Source organism: Pseudopipra pipra, chromosome 3 (assembly GCF_036250125.1).
Source record: "Pseudopipra pipra isolate bDixPip1 chromosome 3, bDixPip1.hap1, whole genome shotgun sequence".
Classification (NCBI taxonomy): domain Eukaryota; kingdom Metazoa; phylum Chordata; class Aves; order Passeriformes; family Pipridae; genus Pseudopipra; species Pseudopipra pipra.
This window is the reverse complement of record NC_087551.1, coordinates 12089497-12096329: the sequence shown is the minus strand read 5'-3', so window position 1 is coordinate 12096329 and position 6833 is coordinate 12089497.

The window sequence follows — 6833 nt, the reverse complement described above, 5'->3', positions numbered from 1 at the left end:
TGGGGCTCGTTGGTCGCGACCGGCAGTGCCGGCAGCTGCCCTGCAGCCACGGGGGTCTCAGAGCACCTTTCCAGAAGCATTTAACTATGATAGTTGCCTTGCATGTGCCAAAAATTATTTCCTTGGACAAGAAAGTTTTGGATTTTTTGTCATTTGGGTACATTATCATACGCATAGTGTTACTCTTATTCACTGAGCCTCAATTACAGAAATTTTTTGGGATTACTTTTTTTTGAGATGTATGTGAGCTTTTTTAACACATTTCAGGGGCAGGAGAGAACAGTGCTTCCTATCACCTTTTCTTTGTAACTACCAAGAAAGGTTTTACCAAATTTCCTCACAAACATAATATGATTTTCTGATAAGGCAGACTTTTGCTTACTCTCACCATAGTCAAGTTACTTGGGTTTCCTTTTTCTGCTTGAAGCCAATTTGGCTTCAGACTAAGAAATCACCTTTGAGTGCCATGACTGACAGCATGCCTTCTGCAAGGACACACACGTGTAACTCCCTGTCAGGCCAGCAGCCAGGAGATAGGTATGCACTCAGTAAGCTTTTGAAAACAAATGCTGAACTGCATGCATATCTTTAAGAAGGAAAAGTAAACACCAGTGTGGGAAGAGCTGCTCTTTCGCCTTCTCCCTGCCCTGGTTAGCATTAGACACAGGATTCCTATCTGCACTGTTTTGCAACTGATGTTTTAAAACGTAGGGATGGAGAATGGGTCAGTTAAACTCCTCATTCTGTAAACTAGGAGATGCTACTGCTTTCTCAGTTTATATGTTGCCACAGCTATTTCATGCTCTTTTATACTTCTGATTTTTTAATCTTGTCAAGAAACTGAAAGCAAACTGACACTATAGACAAAAGATGGACATTGGAGTCATACAGCAATTTCTGCATTTGTTTATATCTGCTTATCACAGCCTTCAGGGAATGGAACTTTGCCAGGCCAGAAATTCCTAATTCTCACCAAAATAAATGGGAGCTGCAAGTCTTAGCAGTGAATAAGACTGAATCTGTGGAAATGCAAAACTGAAAATTATCAAGAAGGACATCATACCTTCAGCAATCCTCATCTGTACAGTTGTACAGTTAGTCTAAAACTCATCTAGGAGAGCATGAAAATCTACAGTTGAATGAAGAGATGGTTTAAACAGAAAATTTGATTCTTCTTGGCCTGATTACAGGAATACAAATAAGAAATTATTCCATGGAAATCAGTGTGGCTGTGGCAATGCAGTCTCAGTATAACTACAAAAATATATCAGCCCACAGGATAGAAAATTGTCATAAAAAATGTTCATATTTTCCACCTGTTTCCACTTTCCCTAAACAACACTGGATGTTAAGTTGAACTTGGTGTATTTTAACCTTGCATTGCAAATAAGGCTTTCCTAGGACTCCTGCATGCTCTGCTGTCACAGCCACCTGCCTGAGAGTGTGCTGGGAGAGAAGCAGATAAAAGCACAAGATTTCCCAGCAGATGTCTGATATTTGCCTGGGCTGGTGTCCTGGGCTGCAACAAAAGCAGTGTGTCCAGCAGGTTGAGGGAGGTGACTCTGCCCATCTACCCTGCTCTAGTGAGACTCCACCTGGAGTGCTCCATCGAGCTCTTGAGTCCTCATCACTGGAAGGGCATTGACCTGTTGTAGCAGGTCCAGAGTAGGAACAAAAAATTATTAGAATGCTGCAGCACCTCTCTCATGAGGAAAACCTGAAATGAGTTTGCTTAGTCTGGAAAAGAGACAGCTTAGGGATGACCTAATTATGGCCTTCCAGTACCTGAGGGAGCCTATAAGAAAGCTGGAGAGGAACTTTTTATAGGAACATGCAGCAAAAGGACAAGGGGGAATGGATTCAAACTGAAAGAGAATAGCTTTAGTTTAGGTATTAGGAAGAAATACTTTACTGCCTCACCACCATTTACAGAGGGTGGTGCAGCACTGGAAAAGGTTGCCCAGAGAAGTTGTGGGTGCCTCATCCCTGAAAGTATTCAAGGCCCGTCTGGATGGAGCTCTGGACAACCTGGTCTAGTGAAAGTTGGTCCTGCCCCTCCAGCAGGGAGTTGAAAAAATGTGATCTTTAAGGTCCTTTCCCACCAATACATTCAACGATTCCATGATTCTGTGATACATCTGCTCCTCTGTCTCTGGCAGAAAAAGAAACCTGATCAAGTTCCCCATTACAGAAAATTGCAAATTTGGTGGGGCAGGGGGTGGAGGGGTGTTTATTTGCTGTCAAAAAATAATATTTTTTTTGTAGTTGGAGTGTTCTTTCATCCTTTTCCAAGCTTTTGGTCCCCTGGGTAATCTTTTTGCATCCTTACTTACCTGCTTTATTGCCACTGGGAGGAGGTTAAGCAACCCGAAAAATGCAACAAGAGGTCCTGTTTCAAACTGCAGCAGCCACTTCAGTGACCCTGTAGTGCCAGGCATACAGTTTGAATGCGTGGGCATTCAAAAGGCGAGTGGCTTGGAGGGATGGAGTTCTTGCCCCACTGCGAAAGCTTCGAGGAAATCAGAAGCAACCAAATGCCATTTCAGCTCAAGCCCTGCCCAAATTCTTACCCTTCCCCCACTCCTAGAATGGGCAGGCAGAGCTGGGCTCCTGCAAGGTTCCAATTTGAGTGCTCTGTGCTCCCTGTGCTTCCTGATTGGAATATGGCTAGTGAAGAAGGAAAGGGAATCTTGGGAGACAGGAGAGTATTTTCCCCCCTCCCCTTTCTCTCCTCAGGAGCCCCTCTGAAAGGTACATGCCTACACTGGGTTTACATCTGACCCCTTCCCACCCACACCTTCAGTGGTGGGGATGTATTTTGTGGAACAGGATCTGGCTGGGACTGGTGCTGGGGGAGCCAGCCCGACAAAAACAAACACCTGTGGAGGGTGGCAAAGAGGGGGGTTGCAAAACCCATGCAGTGGATGTTTTTGTTTGCAGGTGCTTGGGCTTGTGCTGCTCTACTCCCCTTTTCTGCCTTAGGATTTTTCTCTTGGCCAATGCAGGAGTAGGGGCTGCGAGGAAAAGGGGCTGCAGGGAAAAGGGGCTGCGAGGAAAAGGGGCTGCAGGGAAAAGGGGCTGCGAGGAAAAGGGGCTGCAGGGAAAAGGGGCTGCGGGAGTAGGCCTGTGCGTGTTTTCCTTGCACGTACTGGCTGAGCCTTCCTAGGGCTCCCACTGCCCTCTTCCAGAACTGGGGGCTTTCTTATACAACCTAAAGTTTGGAAGCAAGAGTGAGGCACTGGCAACAAGGCAGCAGGTGTGTGCGCAGCCATTGGTGCAGCCCCCCCATCCCCTGGGATGCCCAGGTGAGGGTCTGGGAGTGGGCAGCATCTGCCTGATGAGCTCTACCTGCATCCTGTAGGAAGACAGGAGTACAGCCCACTGGAGTGGATCCTCTTCCACTGCTACTGTGGCCACTCAGTGACAATCTGGTCCCTGGGCATCCTGCCCCATGATGTGGTCTGCTGACCAAGTCTTGAAGGTTATGCCTGCCCTAAACCTAACTCTGTCCCTTCCAGATCCTCAGTGAGCTTGACCTTTCCATGCAAAAGCAGAAAGAGATGGAGAGGATGAGAAGAACCTGTGGAATCTAGAAATTGGTGGTCATCACACACAAGCTCAAGCCCACCAGATTCTCTGCCCTGAAATGCTGGCCTGCATTTTTGGGTTGGGGTGACCTTGGAGAAAAAGAAATTCTCAAAAAATAACACCATCCATCTTGAAGAAGAGCAACCTCTTGAAGTACTACTAGTGAACAAGAGTGAGCAGTAGAGCCAACCAGTGGACTAAGCCACTCAGGGAGAACAGCACAATCTCTTCCAAGAGCCCATTCAGATAAGGAAGTTTACAGCTTTGATGTTGGATCAGGACATCCTAAAGGTGCAGCTGCTTTTAGGGATTTGCATATCCAAGCATTAACAGTCTTATATGTGACAGTTCAGACCAGAGCAATCCGGGTCAGTTTCTGTCTATGATGAACCTTTCCTTCTATAAAATGACAAGAAAAGTGAGTCCAATAGTACAAGCAGGTCTCCCTCTGACTAACAAACTCAATTTAGCTACCAAGTGAGCACCCATACTATCCCCTGCTGTAGAAAAGGTCTGCTTGCATGCCACAGTTCAGCAAATGCAAAAGGTTTAATCCTTTTATCCAGATGTTCAAATCCTCTCCCTACCTCCCCTCTTTCCCCACTACACCTACTCTTGACCTGACCCTCTACTCTTAAATATTCTATCATATCCCTATTCCCATGATATCTCAATTCTAATTGCTGTAGCCTTCTTAACATTAGAAGAATGAAAAGTCCTAAATTACATACAAGCCCAAAAAGGTCTAGATTTTGTAGGCCCCTTTGATTATTACAGCCAGTAGCAAACAGAATCACACTATTTGTTAGGGAGCCTCTTTGGAAGGTGAATTACAGATAGTATTAGGATTCAATATAGAACAGGCACCAGTGTACCAATCTGCTCTGCAGGCCTGCCTCATTCCTTAAGGATATGTGCCTGAACATGAATCAATATGGTAAGGTGAAGATAGAACTGTAACATGCGAAATTAATCTCCTCCCTGATCTTACTGAATCATACAACTGAATCATAGCTTGAGCAGGAATAGAAATTAACACCCTTGCTATCATTCCACTCATCTTCAAATCCGAGCACCCACGAGCCATTGAAGCCGTAATCAAATAATTCCTTGTACAAGCAGCCGCCTTGTCATTAGTCGCCTTTTGAAGCATAACCAATGAGACATTGGCCAACTAAACCACCCAACGTCCTGCCCCTATTGACAACAGCAATTGCAATCAGACTAGTCCCAGTCCCATTCCATTTCTGATTCCCAGAAGTACTTAATCCCTAATCACAGCTATTATTCTAGCAAACATAATTAAATTTCCCATCTCCCATCACCATTCTCTTCCTAACTCACTCAACTCAAAACTATATAATCACCATAATCCTTGCCTCAGCAGCCCTAGGAGACTGAATTGGACTAAGTCAAACACAAATTTGAAAAATCTTAAGCATTCTCACTTAGGTTGAAGAGCCATAATTGTTAAACACCCCCTAACTAACTTTCTACTTACACTTCCTAATAACTGTCACAATATTCTGCGCTCTAAATGAAAACAAAGTTCAAAAACTACCAATGATTATGGCCTGAAGAACGAAAAGATCAGTGTTTACAGAGCCATAGTGCTATCTACTCTCTTTTATGGATCTGAATCATGGGTCATCTACCACCACCACCTGCGTCTCTTAGAACGCTTCCATCAACACTGTCTCTGCACAATCCTAAATATCCACTGGTCAGATTATGTGACCAATACATCTGTTCTAGAACAAGCAGCTGTCACAAGTATTGAGGCCATGTTGCTGAGAACACAGCTGCGTTGGGCAGGGCACATCTCAAGGATGAAGGACCACCACTTCCCTAAGACCTTGCTTTATGGTGAACTTGCCACCAGCTGCCGCAAGAGAGGAGCCCCAGAGAAGATACAAGGACTCCCTGAAACAACATCTCAGCCTTGGCCATGTTGATCATCATAACTGGTCTACTCTGGCCTCCAGTTGGAAGGCCTGGAGACACACCATCTGTAACGCTGCTACTTTTGAGAAAGCACGCAGGATCACCCTTGAGGAGAAAAGACAACGCAGAAAGAATCGTACCTTGCAGAATACACCATCTAAGGAGTCTTTCTGCTGTGCCTTTTGCAACTGGTCATGCCTATCTCGTATTGGCCTTTTTAGCCACCAATGCGCTTGCAACAAATGTGGGTAGAGCCCTTCCCAAATCTTCGTTCGCGAAGCCCAGCCATGAAAGAATGAAAAACCCACATACTCAATATAACCTCAATATTAGTATTAGGCTTTATAGCAGGATGAGGTGCTGCACTGACTTTCCAGGGATTGAGGTAAGACTGACTGCCAATAGTTCCCTGGGACTTCCTTTTTGCCCATTTTGAAGACTGGGCTGACAGCAGCTCTCCTGAGGACTCTCTCTCCGAGTCCTCTCCTGATCTCCATGACCTTTCAAAGATGACCATGAACAGCCTTGCTATGGTGTGTACCGGTTCTCAGTATTCATGGATGCATCCCATCAGGGCCCATGGACTTGTGGATGTCAAGTTTGCCTAGGTGATCTCTACCCCAATCCTCCTCGACCAAAGGAAAGTCTTCCTTCCACCATTCCTTTATCCTGGTCTCCTGTGTCGGAGATTCCTGAGGGGTACTCATGTCAGTAAAGACTGGTGCAGAGAAGCTGTTCAATAACTCTGCCTTCTCTGCATCCTCTGTTTCAAGGTGTCTCCATTTAATGAGACTGAAGTGTTTTGCTAAGGAAGATGAGTTATGAGGAAGACCAAGCTCCTCCCTCTAAGCAATTGTAAATCCGAAATTAAGAGGCTCCAATTGAGGAAGTATGGAGAAAGAAAAGATAACAGTCCTTTATTAAAGGATATATGTGTATTGACAGGACAACAAAAAACCAAAAACAACTAAACAGTAATCCTGTACCCAAAGTTCCCTCCAGAAAACCATTTAAATACTTTCCGCCTTTTGGCGCAATTCTAACCAGGGCCAGCAGGGGGCGCTGTTGGATCACTGGAGGAGCAGAGCCTGCAGTTGCTCTCTGGTGGCCGGCAGGGGGCGCTGTTGGGCTCTGGCGGTCGCCGCGGGAGGGCCCCGGAGCGCGGGAGGAGCCGAACTGGAGATTCCCCCACACCGGGAAGGGGAAGGGGAAAAGGGGTTCTTCCCACAGACTCACGCTGTCGGCGGCTGGCTCTGGCCGGGATTCCCCCCCCCTTCGTCGATGGCGCAAGCTGCTGCCAA